The sequence below is a fragment of the Nicotiana tabacum genome, chromosome 20, assembly GCF_000715075.1.
Source record: "Nicotiana tabacum cultivar K326 chromosome 20, ASM71507v2, whole genome shotgun sequence".
Taxonomy (NCBI): Eukaryota; Viridiplantae; Streptophyta; class Magnoliopsida; order Solanales; family Solanaceae; genus Nicotiana; species Nicotiana tabacum.
In genome coordinates, this window is record NC_134099.1 from 4,354,800 (window position 1) to 4,378,242 (window position 23,443).

A 23,443-nucleotide genomic window follows, 5' to 3' on the forward strand; every position below is an offset into this window, starting at 1 on the left:
TCGCCCGGATTATTTGACATCCGTCGTCGCCCAAATTACTTTATACAACCTTGTTCGAGTTACTAAGATCTACAATCGTCTACGACAAAACATCATACGAGGCTGAAAAACCCAGGACCCCCTCGTAACTAACAAAAATAACAATTCACAGGTACACAACAAAAAAGTAATCGTTCCATTACAATTGATATATTACAAAAGTTTTTTTTACAAAGGGCTCGAGGACGCCCTCACAAAAATAGCAAAGCAAAAAAAATGAATACAACAAAGTCCTACGCCACATCATCCCCGTGGCATACTCCTCGTTATACCAAAAATCAGAGGCGAGCCTGCCCGCATCAACGTCGTCACTGCCAGGCATACCGGGATCATAACCACAAGCCTCAGAAACCTTCCCATGGAGTGCAACCTCGCTGTTGTTGGGAGAAGAGTTTTGGGTTCTTTTGAAGAAATTTGACCAAATCCTTTGCTTGCTTCAGAGTGGCAGAGATTTGTCCTTGCTATTTTACAAAAGAGTTAAGATTTGGGTTGACTATTTTCTGTTGGCATGTCCTACTTGCTCGAAAAAGGAGACCACATGTGAGAGAGATTTATTCCCTCCGTTCACTTTTACTTGTTAATTATGGACTTTGCATACCCATAAAGAAATAATAAATGAAATACATAATTTACCATGATACCCATATTAATTGATGCATATTTTTAATGAATTTGAGAAATAATTTGAAATGAGGAATTAATACCGTGGATATAATAGGAAAAAAGAAATTGTCTTCTATTGATATTCTAAAAGTGACAAGTAAAAGTGAAAATCTATTTTAGAATACCGGACAAGTAAAAGTAAACGGAAGGAGTATATTATAATATTTTAATCAATATTTTTAGTTGATATTCGAGTAGCTTCGAGGTATATAATTCAAAAGGAGGTGATCACCAAACTAAACAACCATCTTGCTATCAGGTTGGATTAAATTTTATATTTTCCGTTTCTTACTTAATACGCAATTTGCATCCATTTGTTCAGTCCAAATATATATATATATAATATTGTAAATTTCAGTAAGTCATGTTAATGTAATTTGATCAATCCACATTAGATATCTCCTATGATTTTTACACCAATCCATATTAGCTCAGTGTGGTTTGTGATAAAATTGAGGCAAAAAGGTGAATTATAAAGTAATTATAGTCTCGGTTTATATAAAGTTCCGAAAATTGATGACATGGAAATGGAGGTACATAAGATATCTAACAATAGTAATTACGCCTCAGTCGCAAATTAGTTAGAGTCGGCTACAATCAGATCTCTCTATAACATCATCCTTATTAATAATCATTCACTATAAAAGCGAAAATTTACTTGGAACCGATGTTTATTATTGTTATAATATATATATATATATATATATATATATATATATATATATATATATATATATATATTTTTATAACAACACTTCACTATAGCAACCAAAAAATATCGAAACAAATGAGACTATTATAAAGAGATTTGACTATATATGAATTTCCACTTTCTTTCTACTCATGTCATTGTCATACTAATATAATATAAGTGGAATTACATAAGATATCCATTTTTCATAATTTGGGATGTCAAGGTAGGCACTTTAAAATATGACAAAAATATTAAATTTTAGTATTTCATACTTATAGCACTATCATATAATCCCTCCGTTCACTTTTACTTGTCATGCTTCATTTTCGAGAGTCAAACTGCATAAATTTTTACCAATGGTTTAACATATATTTTTTCACCATATTGATATGAGAAAAATTACAAATTATAGCACTTTTATATAGTTTCCGAATATCTAAATTTTAAGCATAATATATTTAAAAAATTTAATATAATTTAGTTTTAAAATTTAGTTAAATTGACTCTCGAAAAGCGAAACGTGATAAGTAAAAATGAATGAATGGAGTATCATGCAAAAAAAATCAAATAGTGCCTTGAATAGTGAACTCAATGTACGGGCTGCTCTGCATCAGAATTTAAGTTGGCCTTCAGACTTGTGCTTGTGGCCTAGATCGACATTTACAACAAAAGAGAGTTTAATGGCGAAGGGATATCTAAAAGGGAAACTTGGTCCGAGGCAGATCACGATTTAAAGTTTGTAAGTTATTTAGTTTAAATTTTAAGTTAATATACAATAATAATTGAGTTTATAATTAAATATTTAAAAATATCAAGTTATAATTCATATTTCTCATAAAAAATATGTAAAAGTTTTACGAGGCGCCCAATTTTACGCATCCCATTTAACTTATACCTACTTTTTCTAAATTATTTAACTTGTGCCCAAACTTAAGACCAAAAATGTTTGAACCCGCCATGCTGAGAATAATTTCAGGCTAAAAAGGTCTAAGTTTGGCCTTGTCAAGGCCACAACTTCATGTCAAAAAAGTCTGAAAGTTTGGCCTTGCCAAAGCCAGGACTTCGGGCCAAAAAGGTCTGAAGACTTCAGGCCAAAAATGGTATGAAGTTGTGGCCTTGCCAAAGTTGAACCTTCCGAAGTAAGTGAAGGCCACAAATTCAAGCCAAAAACATCTGAAGTTTAGCCTTGCCAAGGCCACACTTTAGGCCAAAAAACTTTAAAGCTGTGACCTTGCTAGGGCCACAACTTTTGTACAAAGGTCTGATGCAAATCTTTCCTTTAGGTAGAGCATGTTTTAATTTATTTCAAAAGTGGGTAGACTTGGAATTTATTTATAAAGTAGGTATAACTTCAATGACAGCCCTGGAACTGATTATCTTTGCACTTACCCCCAAAAATACTGAATTCCATTGAACCCGTTGCTCACACGCTACATTTTCTACTGCCAACATATTTACGTTTGTTTGACTCAAAAGATATTAAAACTTTTTTGAACAAATCAATCAATGATGAAGGAGTAAATCGTAGCTGAAGATAATAAACTCTAGGATGATAATAATAGAGAGAAGAGAATAATAGAGATTCTTTTTCATTCAAGGTTTTAGAATTTTACAGAGTCCCCCCCCTTTACAAGGCTCTCATTCTTCTTATATATTCGGAAATTACCCCCCCTCCCCATAGAAATGACATGCAAGAGATCCTTGAGGAATATTCTCGACATCCCCTAGATAGGCTTAATCTACCGTCGAGGTTGTATCCTTCTTGGCGTCGACTCGCAGGTACTCGACCATTTGTCATGCTCATTGCCGGTCGTGGTTGGTCAAATTCAGACCCATACAGTTAGCCTCTCTGCTCGTCGGGGTCACGGCCGGGTGCGTTCTCGATGAGCAGACTCTGCCTTCATTGGGAGAAATTTGACCCGTAGGAACGCTGCGACGCGGCCAACGAAAGATGGCTATCACACCCAGCGGAGCATTGTAGAGTACACACTGCCCGGGGGTGATGTAAGCTTTACGTGCGTCATCATTACGCGAATTTTCGAGACAAGGCCTAGCGGTTTGACGCTTTAATTCTAGCGCCGATTTGAGGATGCCGCCTCGATTCTTGTGCCATCCAACCCTATAAATAGGTAAAAGGTTTGATTTTTTGAAAAACTTTAGCCACTCCCTATTGATTTCTTGTTCCCGTTTCCATTCTCCGACGGAAGTTTCTTCTTTTTCCCTCCCTTTGTGTCGCTAATCCTTTAAACGAGGCTATGCCAAGGTCTCATCGTGCTAATGAAGAGGTTCCTGAAGTCACCCCGTCAACCACAATGCCTCTTTCCGGTAGCGAAAAGGTGGAGGTAGAAGAAGGTGCTAGCCCTCTTACGGTGGAGGCGTTACTACCGAGGCATCCCCTATCCCGGAATGATTTCCTCAAAGATCCGCCTTCTACTCCAAACCCCGTACTTTTTGAGACAAAGCAAGTTCACCTTGATGCCCATACTACTTCAGGTAGTAGTTCAGGCCATAGCCCTTTAGCTTCCTCGAGCTTCTTTTTCAATATGTTCAGTATCACTTTGTTGGAGGACTCGGCTTGGCCATTGGCGGCAGGATGATACGGCGTGGAGAGTATCCATTTGATGTGCCATTTTTTGAAGAACCCATTCGTTCTTTTTCCGACGAACTGAGGTCCGTTGTCGCAGCTGATTTCCTTGGGGATGCCGAAATGACATATAATATTTTTCCATATAAAGGCGATGACCTCCTGCTCACGTATCTGAGTATATGCACTTGCTTCCACCCATTTAGAGAAGTAGTCAGTTAAAACCAAAAGGAAATGTACCTTACCTCGCCCTGCTGGGAGTGGGCCAACTATGTCCATTCTCCATTTTATGAATGGTCATGGTGAAGTGACGGAATGGAAGAGTTCCCCTACTTGATGCATCATAGGGGCGTATTTTTGACACTGCTCGCACCTTCGGACATAGCCCGTGGCTTCTTTTTTCATGGCAGGCCAGTAGTAACCGGCGCGAATGAGGCATCGAATGAGGGCGCAATTTCCCGTGTGGGCACCGCAGTGCCCTTCGTGTACTTCTTCTAGTACTCGCCTTGTTTGATGTGGTCCAAGACATTTGTCTAGGGGGCCGCCGAACGTTCTCTTGTAGAGATCATGGTTTACTAGGCTATATCGGGCTGCTTGTATCCGGAGTTTCTTGGCTTCTTTTTTGTCTTGCGGGAGCGATCCATCCTGTAAATAGGCTACAAAGCGGTTACGCCAGTCCTAAGTTAGGTTTTTAGAATGTAACTTGACATGGTCTATTGCGGAGTGAAGGGTGACCACATTTTCTTTGCCAATATTCCTGGTGGCCGCAGCTAGTTTGGCGAGGCCATCTGCTTCAATATTCTGCGCCCTAGGTATCTGGTCGAGGTGGCATTCGTCGAACTCCGGTAGCAGTCTCTGGATTTCCGACTGGTACCTTTGTAGTCTCTACTCTTTGATTTGGAAAGTCCCGGTAACTTGATTCACAATGAGTTGAGAGTCGCAGTGGAGGACGAGTCGTCGGGCGCCGTATTTGAGGGCTAACTTCAAACCTGCAATCACAGCCTTATACTCGGCCTCGTTGTTAGTCATCTCGGGGCATCATATGGACTGGAGAATTACTTCGCTTGTAGGGACCTCGAGGACGAGTCCCAGTCCCAATCCCAAGGCATTCGAGGCGCCGTCAGTGTAGAGGACCCAGAGGTCGGTACGTGTGGAAGCACGAAATGCTTCTAGTTCTGCCTCGGGCAATATTTCCGTGCTAAAATCAGCAACGAAGTCGGCGAGCACCTGCGACTTACTGGCAGTTCGCGGTTGGTATGTTATGTCATGCTCACTTAACTTTATGGCCCATTTGGCAAGTCTACCTGAGAGTTCGGGTTTGTGCAGGATATCTCTTAGGGGAAAAGTTGTTACCACTTTTATGGGGCGACATTAAAAATATGGTCTAAGCTTGCACGAAGCTACGACTAGTGCCAGAGCTAGCTTCTCAAGGTGAGGGTACCTTGTCTCGGCATCTATTAAAGTTTTGCATATATAATAAATTGAAGACTGCGTACCTTTATTTTCATGGACCAAAACTGCACTTACAGCGACTTCTGAGACCACCAAATACACAAGCAGACACTCACCCACAGAGGAAAGAATGCCAGCTTAAATAGATTACATATACAAAACGAATTCAAAAACAAAAAGAAGAGAGAAAAACACTTACCCGCAAAGCCATGTCGGAAATACTCCGCGATAGCTCTGCATCACTCATCACCTTAAGCGTCGTACTCTCGGAAACAGTGCACAAAGGGGCAAATGTGGATGCTGCCTGCTTGGAATTTGCCAACTAGTCATAATCCACGGGGATGACTATGTGTCGGTCAGGACCCTCCACCCTTACTTCCATACGAGTATGTCGCTCCAAGAAAGATCACACATCCTCGGGATTGACGTCCGAACCTGAATCGTCATCCTCGGCATGCACCACTCCACCCCCTCTGACAACAGACAACACACCCCCTTCGTCCCTAGAGGACCTCTCCGTCAAAATTGCGTCAGCCATAAAAACAGCCCATGTGTCTGACCTAGGCGAGGACGCCACTCCCCAATCAATAACTCTTTTCTTTTTAAGGTCGGTGGCGACGGCCTTCCCGAGCTCCACCCTCCTCCTTTTCCTCGAGGTGATTCATCCCCGATGGAAGGCTCATCCAAAAGGTGGTAGATAGGACGAGAAGAGATCTCATCCCGTACAATGACATCATAAGGAGAGTCCCTTGTTGGTACGTTTTGAGTACGGCCTCCTCGGACGGACTCAACTAAGGTAAATTGCATCCCCACCGATGCGACGGCCTGGCGAAATACCGGGACATAAGCCTTCTTCTTGGAAATCCTATGACCTATCACCACAAAACGGTTGTATCAATAAACGACGGCAAACAACCAAAGGTCAAAGCAAAAGGAACACTTACCAGACGGAACTTTTGGCCCAAAGCATTTGAGGAAGGCGGGCCAATCTCGAGTCCCCACCACGTGAAGTAACACGCAAGTTACCCAATCCTCAATGCCGACGATGAGAAAGGGTGCACGTCTCTCAGTTGCACAAAAAAGTCATAGGTAAATAAAAATTAGAAACAACGAAAGTAAACAACAGGCGTACGCTACCAACACCTACGGTTATGATTCCACTGCTCTGGAAATCCAGCGGGGTCCGACACCAAGTGCTCCGTTTTGATGAAGAAATATTTATGCCAAAATTTTCGGCTTGCCCTGTCGTCCGTTCCAACCATTAACCCCCTGGTCCTACAATGTCAAAAATGTATCATGGTACCCCTATGAAAACTCGGGGAAAATAAATGCAAAAGATGGTGAATGCCAACCTCACACCCAGCCAACTCTGCATACTTCATCATCACCAGAAAGATCTTATACGTATACAGAGATAACTATGTCGGGCAGACTTCGTAGAATCGACAAAACTCCTCTACCAGCGGAAAAAGAGAGAGGGTATGACCAATCACAAAAGGATATACATAAAAAGCACAATATCCCAGTCTGTAGACCTCCACGAGGTCCCTCCCAGTTGGAACCATCTCGACATGAGAAGGAATATTGTACGTAGACCGGAGTTCATTTATGTGAGTTAGACCGGTCTCAGAAATCACCGGAATGGGGGAAGGAGCATGCTCTTTGTGGAAATCATTCCTGGACATAGGGTTTCTAGGGAGTCTCTCTTCTACGGTGGGGAAACTATCCCCCTCCTCAACCGCTACATCCTCGCTACCGGAAGGAGGGAACATAGACAACGGAGTGGAGTCGGAAACCTCATCATGTGCATGGTGGGTTCGGGGCATCTTGGTAATAAAGGGTGTGCTGGTAAACCTAAAATGAGCAACGGTGACTAAACGGAAAGACGAGAAGCAGAGCTACAAGAACTGAGCTAAAGAATTGAGAAAGATAACCAAAGGGGGGCAATATATACACAAGGAAGGAAAAGGCTAAAAGTTCTTGAAAAAACAAAACCTTCACCTATTTATAGGGTTGGATGGCGCGAGAATTGAAGCGGCAGACTGCCAATGGCGCTAAAACCAAAGCGACAAGCAATCAAATGCTGTCTCGGAAAGGTGCTTAATAATGACGCGTGTGGGAGTGACATCACACCTTGACAACTACATCAATTAAGGTTTCGTGGAATGTGTCTCTCTCTCGGCCTGGGACAAACTAGCACAATTCAACAGCCAAATTCTCCAACAGAAACGGATGATATCCGCTTATCAAGGACGTGCAGGGCTACGACCTCAACAAGCGGAGGGACTAACTGTATAGGTCCAAATTTGACAACCACGGTAACGGATAAGCAAGACATGGGATGGGGTCACCAAACACAACGACTGACGATCGTTGTGACAAAGGACGACGACAAAAGCGGGCAGCTGAAATAAGATAGTAACAGTAGTTTAAACTTAGAAAGAGACAGGAAAAATATGCCTTTTTGATATTCTTTATATTGTACTTTTTAGGGTTTTTTGGGAAATATCCCTTATAAATAGGAGAAGATAGTGAACAAGAAAAGGATCTGCCATTTTTCAAAGAACAAAGAATATATTGTAAAAAGAAATATACGGAGGAATTGTCTTATTCGCTTCACTCTAGCACGTGTTGTTTAATTTTCATCCATGAATCTTTAGATTCCATACTCATATGGGTTGCAGGCCTTTTCACATCGATAGAAGGAAGGGACACCCAATCATATAATCATTGGGAGGCATTCCTTTTCACGACAACCATTCCCTTCCTTCCATTTATTGCATATTCATGATATTACATACATTGTCAGTCATAGTGCATTAAGTTCACTGATTAATATTGCTGAGCTCTTCTCGTTAGATTGAAGTTTCATTCTATTTGATCTAGGATTTATTAAGCTCAACTAAGATTCACCCCATCAATTTGTTATAGATTAGTTTAGTAATTATTTGCTCAAACACTTTCAACCTCCTTTAATTTCTTGTTAATAATTGTTATGTACAATATTTATTTTTTGTTTCTTACCCAATGTTTGATATCTTCAATGGGACCAACTAATTTTGGTTTCACGCCGAAATTTTTTACGTTAAAAGGTAAAATGCTTCCTAAGAATAACAAAGACAATTCTATACTCAAGGGTCGGACAATATTATGTACAATATGCATATACAATTTCCATGGAACTAGGCAGGCTATCGAGACAATTTTAATACTAGTAAATATTAGCCAAATTATGCGCATCTTGCAAAGCTTACAATAACAACAATAACAAAGTCAGTGAAATTTCATAAGTGGGATCTGGAGAGGGTAGTGTGTACGCGGACCTTACCCCTACCTATAGGAAAATAGAGAGGTTATTTCCGGTAGACTCTCGGCTCTGAAAATTAAGATAAAAGAAGAAGCAACAACAAGCAAATCCATTAGAAAACCAAAGCGATAATACAAGAGTAACCCCACTTCTCGCAAAGCTTCTGAATCGATAATAGAGCATCAATATATTGTGACAAAGCGAAGAACAAATAATAAAAAAGACAACGTACATACCTATAATGCGCAAATTAAGAGCCTGTTTGGATGGGCTTAAAAGCGTCACACCAGCTTTTAAGCACTTTTTAACTTGTGGAAGTATTTGGCAACTAATAAAAGAGCTTAAAAAAAGTTAAAATCTGCTTAAAAAAAGCCAAAACCAACAAGTTAGGTGAACCCAACTTTTTTGAAATTGCCTTAAAAATCATATTGCTTTGACCAAAAATATTACATTCTTACCCCTTATAATTTTTCTTAATCCCGAAATTATTGCTCAGTCATCAGAATTTCCCTTCCAATTGTTTTTCCGCCAGAGTTTCTGCGTCGTTGAAGTTGAACACCAGTTCCCGTCGACCACTTATCTTCTCCTCCGATCTCCTTTTCCGGTGAAATCCACTTGTAAGTTCCACCACCCTCTCTCTCTATCTCTCTCTTGGTTTATACATAACTGTATTGGGAAAAAACTGAGTTTATATTAAAGATGATGTGGCATGACACGTGGTTTAGTTAAATGGTCAAAGCGCAATAATTGACTAAGAGGCACGGATGGAGACAACCACGGGAAGAAGAATTTAAATAGGCACGAGACGAAGTATAGATACGAGTCTCGTACCAATTTAAATTATTTACAGCCAACGGATTAGAAGGTATTAAAGACAAAGATCTGATGATAGAAAGGAGTCCAAATTCATTAGTAAATACTTGATACGGTAGAAAATTGGTATTTAATAGGAATGATTGTATAACGGCTTATTTAATGTCATTTATTACTCATAATTATATCATTAAAGCTGAGGCTTCATTCCTTTACCTAGAATTATCTATAAAAGGAAGAAGTATCATCATTTGTAAAGACACGGAATACTATTGAGAATTCATTGAAATACAAAACTATTTGTTGTTTTACCATCATTCTCAAAAGTATTTTATTTTTGTCTCTTGATTATCAGTAACCCGAATTTCTTTTTAGCTTTGACCAAAGACTCAGATTTTTGGTTAAACAAATTGGTTCCGTTACCGGGAATCTGATAATCTTTTCTTTTAAGCTATATCTTGTCCATTGTCGTCACCATGTCAAACAACAACACCGACAACAATAGTAATAACACATTGGGAAACCATGAGAATCAAATACATCAAAATCAAGATGATGTGGTTCCCTCTCCTCTAAATTCACCACGTCAATCTCGTGAAGGCACTCTTGTTACTGAATCTTGTGCTGATCAACAAGAGCAATCTGAACATTTTGAAGGAGTTACAACTGAAGCTTTACAAAAGCTAATTGATGCACAGGTCGGCAAAGCTCTTCAGGCACTTGTTAGTCGATTGCCTGCTGCACCACCCATACCAACTCCTAATAATAATACATTGTAGAATTCCCGTTCTGGTCTTGATAATTCTGGAAACGGAGCAACCCCCAGTGAACCACAGGAAGGGGGACCAGGTAATTCAAATAATTCATATTTGCAAAATTTAGTACTAACCTTGCAGAAACAGATTAAGGAACAAAATGAGCGTATTGAACAAATCCCTGGAGTTCCGCCTGTAATAAAAGAAGTAGACATGGACAAATACTCACAACAACCATGGAAGCCTAGTGCTGCTCCCCTTCCAATTCCGAAAAAGTTCAAAATGTCTGACATCCCGAAATATGATGGTACTACAGACCCACGTGACCTCGTGACTGCATTTACAACAGGCGTAAAAGGCAACGACTTGACCAAACAAGAAATTGAATCAGTATTGGTCAAGAAATTTGGAGAAACACTCACCAAGGGTGCATTAACCTGGTATTCTCTTTTATTTGAAAATTCTATTAATTCTTTTGCTGAGCTTGCAGATTCTTTTATTAAAGCACATTCGGGAGCACAAAAGGTTGAGAAAAGAATGGAAGATATTTTCAAAATCAAACAAGGGGATTCGGAGCTGCTTAGAAACTTTGTTGATAGATTCCAGTGTGAAAGAATGACTCTACCTCGTGTGCCTGACAATTGGGCTGCAATAGCCTTTGCAAGTAATTTAAATAACAAAAGTTCTGAAGCCACGAGACGACTCAAAGTAAGCCTTCGAGAATTTCCTGCAACCACGTGGAATGATGTTTACAACAGGTATAGTACGAAGCTGCGAATTGAAGAAGATACCGTACCTAAGTTTCATCATGAAGAAAGGGGCAGTCCCCGAAGATCAGAAACCGAAAAAGATCAGGTAAAAATAGGTATGATCCATATATGGGACCTGCAGGAAAATACCCACGGTCAAAACAAGATAGCCAGAAATATGATCAAAAATCGAGGAACCGGGATTCTGGCTCTTCTTCAAAATTCAGGAATGATCGAAACAGACAAGAATCACGAGATGATGACAGAAGTTTAAAGGCATGATTCGGCGGATATAAGAAGCATGGGAGATAAGGTACGGTGGCCAAAAGAGATGCGGTCAAATCCAAATAGACGCAATCCAGATCATTGGTGCGAATTCCACAACGATCACGGGCACAAAACTTCAGAATGTAGATTCCTGCAGAGTGAAGTGGATCATCTATTGAAGCAAGGGTACCTCACTGAGTTATTTAGTGAGAAAGGAAAACAAGCTTATATGAAAAACAGGCAAGAGCCACCACAACCTCCTTCACCCAAGAGGACAGTGAATGTCATAAGCGGGGGAGAAGATATTCACGGCATAACCTACACAGCCTCCAACAAGGTTTCTAAGGTAACAATTACACACGGGAAACGGGTGCGGCAGGTCCTTGAAAATGAAAGTATTTCGTTCGATGATGCAGATACCGAAGAAGTGACAACTCCACATAATGACGCACTGGTAATATCTTTACTTGTACATGATACTAATGTAAAACGAGTTTTGATTGATCCAGGGAGCTCTGTAAATATTATATTACTAAGGGTACTACGGGAAATGCAAGCTAAAGACAAAATGATACCCAAGGCGCACACCTTGTCAGGCTTCGACAATTCAAGTGTAGTAACAAAAGGTGAGGTAATTCTAACAACTTTTGCTATGGGTGTTGTGAAGGAAACTAAATTTCAGGTAGTTGATATGGAAATGGCCTACAATATGATCATGGGGAGACCATGGATACACGATATGGATGTTGTCCCATCAACTCTACATCAAGTTATTAAATTCTCATCACCATGGGGAATTTGCCAAATTCGTGGGGATCAGCAGATGGCTAGAAGTGTCAACGTTGTAACAAGTACGAGCGCCGTAAATAAAGAAAAATAGCAATTACAGGAAACAGTTGAAGGTAAAAAAGATCAAACTTCAACTGAACAAGAAAACACAGATTTGGACTCAAGGCCTGACACAATTCAGGAACCTGAAGAAAATGAAAGCATCAAAACGACAATTGAAGAGCTTGAGGCAGTGATGTTATTTGATCAATGGCCTGAACGGAAGGTTTATGTCGGGGCCAATTTAAGCTTAAACATGCGAGGTATGATAATCGAATTTTTAAAAGGTAACTTAGACTGCTTTGCTTGGTCCCACGCTGATATGACAGGGATACCACCGAATGTGATGACTCACAAACTCAATAAGGACCCTTCTTTCATACCAATAAAGCAAAAGAAACGAATGCAAGGTGCTTTCAAGAACCAGGTGATTCAGGATGAAGTCCAAAAATTATTAAAAATAAAGTATCCTACTTGGTTAGCTAACACGATGGTCGTACCCAAGAAAAATGGTAAGTGGCGTGTTTGTGTGGATTATACCGATTTAAATAAAGCCTGTCCAAAAGATTCCTTTCCCTTACCGCATATAGACCAACTAATTGATGCAACTGCAGGTCATGAACTTTTAAGTTTTTTAGATACATACTCGGGATATAATCAAATTAAAATGGATCCTGGTGATAAAGAAAAAACTTCTTTCATCACAGACAGGGGGACTTACTGTTATAAAGTAATGCCCTTTGATCTCAAAAATGCTGGGGCAACCTATCAAAGGTTGGTCACCAAAATGTTCCAAGAACATTTAGGGAAAACAATGGAGGTATATATAGACGATATGCTCGTCAAAACCCAGCAATCTCATGATCATATTTCTCATCTATCTGTTACGTTTGAAATTTTGCGAAAATTTAATATGAAACTTAACCCAGAAAAATGTGCATTTGGAGTTGCATCAGGTAAGTTTTTGGGTTTTCTTGTTTCTAATCGTGGTATTGAAGTGAATCCTTCTCAGATCAAAGCAATAGAAGAAATCCCTGATATCCTTACTAATAAAAAGGAAGTACAAAGATTAACGGGAAGAATTGCAGCTTTGGGGAGATTTATTTCCAAATCCTCAGAAAGGTGTTTTAAGTTTTTCTCTGCACTTAAAAAGAAAGATCATTTTGAATGGAATGAAGATTGTCAACAAGCCCTTAGAAATTTGAAAGCTTATTTGTCAAAACCACCGTTGTTGGCAAAACCAAAGGTGGGGGAAAAACTTCTCATTTATCTGGCCGTATCTGAAGTCGCAGTGAGTGCTGTTTTAGTCCGCGAGGACCAAGGTAAACAATCTCATATTTATTATGTAAGTAAGTCCTTATTGGAAGCTGAGACACGATACCCACAACTAGAAAAATTAGCATTAGCTTTGATCATGGCATCTAGAAAATTAAGACCTTATTTTCAATGTCATCCCATTAATGTAGTTACTGCTTTTCCGCTTCGAAATATTTTGCATAAACACGAACTTTCAGGAAGATTAGCAAAATGGGCTATAGAACTAAGTGAATATGAAGTTGTTTATCAACCCAGGACCGCTATAAAGTCTCAAGTACTAGCTGATTTCGTGGCTGATTTTAGCCAGGGGATGCATTTAGAAGCAGAAAAAGAATTACTAGTTTTTAATGGTGCGAACCCGGGGACTTGGGTTTTATTCACTGACGGTTCATTTAATGTAAAAGGGGCAGGCCTAGGAATAGTCCTCGTACCACCTGCGGGTGAGACTATTAGACAGGCTATAAAATGTCATTCTATAACTAACAATGAAGCAGAGTATGAGGCTGTAATTACAGGTTTAGAATTGGCACGAGAACTCGGCATAACACAGATTATAATCAAGAGTGATTCTCAACTCGTGGTTAATCAAATGCTGAGGACTTATACAGCCAGAGAGACACGAATGCAAGAATACCTCGCAAAGGTACGGGAGTTAATAAAGCAATTCCAAACTTGGAAAGTAGTGCAGATCCCAAGAGATGAGAATGTAGAGGCAGATGCTTTAGCAAATCTCGTATCTGCAACAGACGTAGCAAACAATACAAATGCTTCATTCATACATCTATTTCATTCCGTTCTCGAATCTGATAAAAACGAGGTAAATTTTAATCATCTAACATGGGATTGGAGAAACGAAATTGTTGCCTTTTTACAGCACGGTACCGTGCCTAATGACAAAGGAAAGGCTCACGCGCTTCGCAAAAAAGCTGCACGATATTGTTTATATCAAGGAAATCTTTATCGAAAGATGTTCGGTGGACCACTAGCAAGGTGTCTCGGACCCTCTCAAACAGAATATGTGATGAGAGAAGTACACGAAGGACATTGTGGGAATCACGCAGGGGGACGGTCACTGGTAAGAACATTAATTCGCACAGGATATTATTGGCCTAAGATGGAAGAAGAGGCAACCAGTTTCGTGTCCAAATGTGATAAATGTCAAAAGTACGGCAATAATATGCACATACCAGCTGAGTTACTACATCCTGTTATAGCCCCATGGCCCTTTATGAAATGGGGAATGGATATCGTAGGTCCACTTCCACAAGCAAAAGGTCAGGTAAAGTTTCTACTTGTACTTACAGATTATTTCACTAAATGGGTAGAAGCAGGGGCATTTAAACAGGTACGAGAGAAAGAAGTTAAAGACTTCATATGGCGAAATATAATATGCCGCTTTGGAGCACCAAAGGAGATCGTGTGTGACAATGGACCACAATTCATTGGAGCTCAAATCACAGAATTTCTTCGAAGTTGGCAGATCAAAAGAATAACGTCTACGCCATACCATCCAGTAGGTAATGGACAAGCAGAATCTACTAACAAAATCATTATCAACAACTTGAAGAAGAGGTTACAGGATTCAAAAGGTAATTGGCCTGAGGTGTTACCTGGAGTATTATGGGCTTATCGTACAACGACCAAAACAGGCACTGGAGAAACACCATTTTCAATGGTTTATGGTGCGGAAGCCTTAATTCCAGTTGAAATAGGTGAGCCAAGCACACGGTACGATCAAGCAACGGAGGAATCTAATGATGAAGAGATGCGGGTTAGCCTAGATTTACTTGAAGGTAGAAAAGAAGTTGCATTGATAAGGATGGAAGCACAAAAGCAAGTAATAGAACGATATTACAATAGGAAAGCACGCCTCAGATTTTTCAAAATTGGGGACTTCGTGCTTAAAAAGGTGTTCCAATCTGCAAAGGCTGCTAACTCAGGAAAGCTAAGTCCAACATGGGAAGGACCGTACAAAGTCCGTGGCATTGCGGGAAAAAGGAGCATACCAGTTGGAGACAATGGACGGTAAAGTTTTACCCTCACATTGGAATGCCGTCCACTTAAAAAGATATTACTTTTGAGAAAGTACCTACGGTCAGGTATCATCATGTTAAAATTTCTCTCTTGGATTATTAATATTTTACTAACGATTTTAGATGCTAGGAAAAATACCCTAACTCGTGCCAAATGATGAGTCACAACCTGCAAGGCAAAATGGAGTATTCTTAAATTCCTAGCCCAGGGTTACAATTAATCTGATGGAAATACACACGAGTTAGGCAGTCTTCATCTATAATCGCACCTTCGAGTCCCGTATATCTTTCTGTTTCAGGAAAAAGGGCCAAAGTAAAATAAATAAACAAGGGCTCGAGGCTTCATACTTCACCGCTCAAACACTTGGGGGAATGCAATACTATACACAGATACGTGTAGAATTGCAGATACGAATATCGAACAACAGAGTCAAGTGTTGAGTAATAGTTACGAAGTCTTCAGCGGTTATGAGAATAACAGAGTCATCTCTCAAAACTCATAAGCAAAGTCATCTCTCAAACCCTTCTTAATATATAAAGATAGGGTCATGACTATGTACTGAAACAGGTTATGAAGAAAAACCTTGTTTATTCTATATTATGTACAAATCTGTTACAAGAAAAATAGTTACGAGAAAGTTGTAGATGTATTGTAATACATGTAACAGTCAAATACTTGTTAAAGTTTATGAATAAAAACTTGCCAAAGTTGTTTAATACAAAACGTGTGTTTTCCTATTTCTTTCATCGTATTATAACACCATTATGAAGTTGAGACGTCTTCTTCATTAAGTGTCGATAAAATAAAATGGCCCTCTTTTATAAGCCTCATGTTGATAATCCATGAGAAGAATCATAAAGCATTTTAAAAGGATAAAAATGCTAAGCTTATTCCATGAGTCCTAGATAAATAGGCAAGAATAGAATATGCAGAAGTACCGATAAAACTTCTTAATATAAAAAAAAACTAAGTACAAACTTAGTCAACAAAGCATTTGTTTTTTACAAATGCCCGATTATGATAACTGGGGACTTCATCAAAAGATCCTTTACAGCAATTTCATTTTTAGCTAGTCACTGAAGGGTTTGGAGCATCAGAAGTTTCACCCTCGGGAGCAGGAATTGCAACCCCAATTGCTGCAGTAGCCACTTCTTCATTTAAAAGTTCTTCCGTTCCAGGAGCTTCAAGTACAGGAGAAGGAGTATCAGTAGATTGTTGACTTTTCTCGATGGTATCTACGACTTTGGCCAGTTCAGACTGCAAGTCAAAACCTTCCTGAGCAGCTTCCGTCAAAGCATCACGGCGAGATTTCAGGAAAGCCCAACTCACCTCTATGTTGAAGTTCTCCTCCAGAAGTCCATATTCCTTTTCCCACATAGCAAGATCGTTTTTTAAGATTTGGTGCTCAGCTAAATGGGAATCAAGGGAAGCTTCAAGAGAGGCATGAGAACTCTTCAAGGCATGAATCTCGTCAGAGGAGGTCTGTAAGTCAGCCTGAGCTTGAGTCAAGCTTTGCACTAACTCTCCTGCATACTCTTCTTTCTTAGCCAAAAGTGCCTTAAGCTCCCTAACTTCTTCACTAGCCTTGGATAATTGTTCTGACAAAGAGCATTCCAAAAGCTCTTTGTCTCTTTTAAATTGGCTTGAAGAAGCCTTGGCAGTTGCCAGTTCAGAAGTCAAACCACGGTTTTGCTGCTCCAGGAAGTTTTTATTTTCTTGCAACTCCTCTATGGTCCCTTGAGCATTCTCAAACTGTTCTTTCCAATTGGCTGCTTCAAGCTAGGCTTCCCTGGCTATTTCTTCGGCCTCGTGGACAGTTTTTTCAGACTCACGGGCTTTTCTTTCCAGAAGGGAAATTCTTCCCATTAATTCCGTACCAATGAGGTTAGCCTACAGAGACAACTCATAGAAATGAGGGATTGAAGATAATTAAAAAAAAACTTGTTGGTAAGAAGAGGAAAAATACCTTCAAAGTAGAATGAATTATGTCATTCATCAGAGTCAAGTAGCTATGGCTCTCCATCTTCTTCTTCTCAATATCTCCAATTAGGGGCTCGAGCCAAACATCGGCTCTACCAGTCTTTCTCAAGAGGCTATGATTGGCAGGAACTTCCAGAGTAACACTTCTCATAGTCATACTTCCACTGCTAGAACCCGTCTTTGTACGATGAACAGAGGGAAGAGGAGCAATGGAAGGAATGGAAGGAGAAGATGTAGAAACAAGAATGGAAGGAGAAGATGTAGAAACCAATGCAGGAGCGGAAGCAGGTGCAGTAGAAACTACCAAGGGAACGGACATATGAGCGGTAGAAACCGGCAAAAGAACGGAAGTCGTCAAAACTGGTAAAGAAATACATACGGTTGGCAGAGGAATGGAGGAAATAGGAACGAATGAGGAAATAGGAGCTTCATCAAAAACAGGTCCGAGCTCGCCACTCCCGAAACCACTATAAAAAAGATGCTGAATTGACTCATTATTATCTCTTGGTTCGGTGTCTTCGTCAAAATGAATCAAAACAGGCTCGGTGGTAGAGGTTCGAGCAGGAGTGTCTTCAATTTCATCATCAATGATTATTCGCCTCCTGACCCTTGGCCTGGTAATTAGGGAGGTACCCTCCTCTTCTTCTTCAGAACTTTCCTTTATAGCTTTCCTTTTTGGCAGCAAGGCTCGAGCCTTATCCAAATCAAGAGCAGCATTCGCAGACATGCGAATGGCCATAGCTACTTCAGTCATCATTCTTCTAACGCCAAATCCTGATTAAAGGTTGGATATACATGATCAAAGTTGAGGAAAAAATGCTTAACATGTAAAAGAAAAAGAAAAAAAACATATAAAAAGGGGCATACCATGTGTTTTGACCTTCCAGCCATGTAAGGAAGAAATTGATTTCCAAGTTCTTTGCTCCCTAGAAGCAATCTTCAAAAGTGAGTCTACCCAACCACGGAAGTTGGGAATAGGTTCCACATCTCCCATGGTTGCTACAAAAAACCAAGAAGAGACGAGGTTAAAAACAAAATTTCTTTTGAAATTCTCAAAAGTAGGTACGGTAAATAAAAGGAAACCTACGTTCAAAATTCCACTTCTCAGGGAAGGGAATATTTGTTTCGCCAATCAAGTCCACCGTACGAACAGCAACGTAACGGATATACCATTCACGATCTTTGTCATCTTCAGGATTTACCAGAACTTTTTTGCTCCTTGCAGTTAAGGTAAAAACCCCATGGCGTATTAAGTTAGGGTGGTACAGATGAATGAGGTGAGAGAAGGTGAAATTGACATTGGCTTTGGAGGATAAGTATCTCAAACAAGCCACTGTTCTCCACACTAGTGGACCGATTTGGGCCAAACAAATTGTAAAGAAACGGCAAAAATCAAGAATAACTGGGTCAATCGGAGGATTAAAACCTAAAGTGAAGGGGTAAGTATAAACAAAAGAATACCCACTTCTAAAGGAGGAAATTCTTTGATTTGGGGAAGGAATTGACATTCGAAGACTATCCTTCCAGTTACAATCTTTTCTTATGGTGGGGATTGTAAGCTCGGTTACTATTGTAGGGTAAGTATCGGCTTTTTCTAAATTTGCAATTTGTTTTTGAAGAGACGTTTTGTCACTTTCAAAAGACAAATCGCTGGGAACTATCTCATCAACTGAGGGTTCTTGAGAAGAATCAAGAATTTCTCTACTTTTAGAAGAGGGGGCCTTTGGGATAGAACTCCTTGAAGAAGAACCAGAGGAGCCGCCTCGAGTAGATTCTAACCCTGTTCGAAGCCTACCTCCTCCGCCTCTTCTGTGTCTAACATGGGCGTTGGGGAATTGGTCTAGAATTGGAACTTTTTTAAGGTTAGGGTTTGAAGAAGACATTGTTAGGAAGGATAAGTCGAAAGAAAGTAAAAATAAAGAAGAAAGTGTTTGCTGAAGATTTGTGAAGAAGACAAAGGAAGAAAAAGTTATGTATATAATGGGAACCGTCAACCTTAGAAGTGTAATGATTGAAAGCCTATAATAAAGGCAGCTATCACTTCGTGAATAGTGAGAATGAAGAAGTCTCGAAAAAGGGTGTAAATAGCGGAATCAATCAGAAAATGACACATGGGCAGAACATTAAATGGAAAAGACTACTGAGGCGTTAATACTGTCATAAGCATTAATTGTGGCAAAAATTCCTTTTTTATGAAGATCCACTTCCCAATTATTTAATTGATAAATAAATAGAAAGTGGGGGGACTATCTATATTGGAAAAAAACTGAGTTTATATTAAAGATGATGTGGCATGACACGTGGTTTAGTTAAATGGTCAAAGCGCAACAATTGACTCAGAGGCACGGATGGAGACAGCCACGGGAAGAAGAATTTAAATAGGCACGAGACGACGTATAGATACGAGTCTCGTACCAATTTAATTTATTTACAGCCAACGGATTAGAAGGCATTAAAGACAAAGATCTGATGACAGAAAGGAGTCCAAATTCATTATTAAATACTTGATACGTTAGAAAATTGGTATTTAATAGGAATGATTGTATAACGGCTTATTTAATGTCATTTATTACTCATAATTATATCATTAAAGCTAAGGTTTCATTCCTTTACCTAGAATTATCTATAAAAGGAAGAAGTATCATCATTTGTAAGGACACGGAATACTATTGAGAATTCATTGAAATACAAAACTATTTGCTGTTTTACCATCATTCTCAAAAGTATTTTATTTTTGTCTCTTGATTATCAGTAACCCGAATTTCTTTTTAGCTTTGACCAAAGACTCAGATTTTTGGTTAAACAATAACAGCTAACTATTTTATTCTATGATTCATTGTGGTAAAATACAAATTGAAAATTCAGTTGAGCATTCCATTGTATAAAGAAAAACATTGAACTCCGATTTTTATAGTTTCTTTGTGATTTTTACTAGTTATTATGCTGGATCACTTGCTTCACCTGTGAGTAGTGGCTATTAAGTTCTGGTAATGTTCCCTAACAAATGGAATACTTGTCCTCTAATGTGCCTAAACTTTGATGGACAGAATTACCTGTATTTGTGTTGGTGGGAGTTAGCATATAAATTATTTTTTATTTACATTAATTGTGAATTAAATATATTGTAGTAATTAGCTCCTTTATAATGTTTACAACTTTAAGGATATTTTTGTCTTTTTAACAGAAACAAGTGCTTACCAGCACTTGTTTACCAAACACTTCAACAGCTTTTTTTAAGCGTAAGCACTTTTATCCAAGCAGGTAACTGTTTATTTATGAAACAAGTTTCAGCACTTAAAGTTGCTTTTAAGCACTTATGCTTAAAAGCTACTTTTTTTTCTTCAGCTAATCCAAACGGGCTCTTAAGTTTAATAGAGCAACAACTTAATTCTATTATCGCCAAAATAAAGCGAAGAACAAATAATTTTAAGACAACATACCATACTTATAATGCGCAAATTTAGTTTACGTTTATCAATGTTTAACTTATGTCTAGACAAAGCAGATCAAAGAAATTTGACTTGTAGGTCAAAAAACTTTTAAATGGAAATGAAATAGGCCAAAAAGACTGTTGAAGCTTCCAAGTTCGACCATACTGATTGTAGGCTAGAAATACGAGTTTTTGGTTACTTTGCACCTATTAATTACTATACTTTAATTGTGTTCAAGCTAATATATAAATAATTTATACTCATTATATATGTTATGTTGTGTAGGTTGTGATTTGTAAAACAATGTTATGCTTGATAAGTACAAAGTACAATTACAGTAGGATATTTATAATACAAACAAGCACAAGAATAGGACTGATCTATCTTAAGATAAATACAAAAGATATACACTAAATAAATATATTATCACCCCCTCAAGTGATGCGTGGGTAGAAAGGACGAAGAGCTTTTCACGTAGAAGCATCAACCTTGGAAGTAGGAGAGGCTTGGTTAACAAATCAGCAAGTTGATCAGCAGTATTGACGTATTGAACTTGCAAGTTACCCGAAGCAACCTTCTCATGAACAAAATGATTATCAATTTCAATGTGCTTCGTGCGAGTATGTTGAACTGGATTATGAGATAAGTAAATGCTACTAACATTATCATAATATATAGTAGCAGGTGATGAAAGTGAAATGTGAAGATCCTTAAGGAGAGAATGCATCCAAGTAATTTCAGCAGCGGCATATGCAACAGAGCGATATTCAGCCTCATCACTTGAGCGAGATACAACACTTTGCTTCTTAGAAGACCATGAAATAAGATTTGCTACAAGAAATAGACAGTATGCCGAGGTAGAACGAAGGGTGGAAGGACAACCAGCCCAGTCTGCATCACTGTAACATGTAAGATGATCAAGAGAACCACCACGAATGAACAATCCATGAGATAGTGAGCCATTCAAATAACGCAATATGCGTTTCACAACTGTGTAGTGAACTTCTAAAGGAGAGTGCATAAACTGAGACACTTGATTGACTGCAAATGCAATATCTGGATGAGTGAAAGTAAGATATTGAAGTCCTCCAATAAGACTCCTATAAAGAGTGGGATTAGAAAAAGGAAGAGAGTCAGATGTATGTAGTGATGCTTTTGAAGAAAGAGGTATAGAGACAGGTTTTGAGAACGAAAGATTTGCACGACTAAGAGATCTTGAATATATTTGGACTTACACAGAAAATAACCACCATCACGAGTCGTGATCGAAACACCAAGAAAATAATTAATAAGACCTAAGTCATTCATAGCAAATTCAGACTTAAGAGTGTGGATCAGAGAATGAAGTAAAGAAGTAGATGAAGCAGTAAGAAAAATGTCATCGACATATAGAAGCAAAATAGCAATGTCCTTTTTAGACTTATAAACAAAAAGAGAACAGTCAGACATACTATTTCTAAAACCAATTTGGAGCAAGAATGTGGTAAAACGATGGAACCATGCCCTAGGAGCATGTTTTAAGCCAATAGGCTTTGTTCAACCGACAAGCATGATTAGGAAAGTTTGGGTGAACAAAACCAATAGGCTGTTTCATGTATACCAGTTTATTAAGAATGCCATGCAAGACGGCATTCTTAACATCCAGTTGATGAATTAGCCAACCTTTAGAGGCAGCTAAAGCAAGAATAGTACGAATAGTAACTGGTTTCACCACAAGACTAAATGTTTGATCATAATCTAGCCCATGTTGTTGATTGTACCCTTGCGCTACCAAGCGAGCTTTAAACTGTTCAATTGAACCATATGAACGTTGTTTTACTCTGTATACCAACGACAACCAATAACATTAGCATTCGGAGTAGGCAACACTAACTGCCACGTATTGTTGGTCATGAGGGCATTATATTCTTTAGCCAGGCTTTTCTCCAGTTAGGATCCTTACTAGCTTCATTGAATGAAGTAGGCTTGGGAGGAATGGATGGGATGTCTTTCTTAGATGTTGCCTGGATGAGAGAGAGGGAAGAACCCAAGGCTTAAGGTTTCCTGTTTGAGAATGAGTAACTATATAATGAATTTTTGGAAGAGTAGGAATTGTGTGAGGAGAGTGACGTAATATCGGAGGAGATAATGTAGAGCATGGGTGAAACCACCTAGTTGACCACCCTTCGCCAAAAAATTACGAAACATTACACTGTATATATAAGGAAAATATTTATTTTAGATATATAAAACCTATATTGAACACCCTTTGTCGGAATTTTTTTTCTACTTCTTTCAAGTTTGAACACCCTTGGAAATGTTTCTGGCTTCGCCATTGATGTAGGGGAACGTATGGTGGGGGAAGTAGAATGATATGGAACATCAATGTTTGAAAAGTGATAAGGACTAGCATGTGTATTAGTTGTTGCATGAGTAGAAGAAGGTAAGAGAGGAGAAGATGTAGCTCGAACATTAGAGGGATAAGGACTTACAAGTCTACTGTGTATAGGAGAAGTAGAAGATTGTATATTTTGAAATTCATAAGGAATAT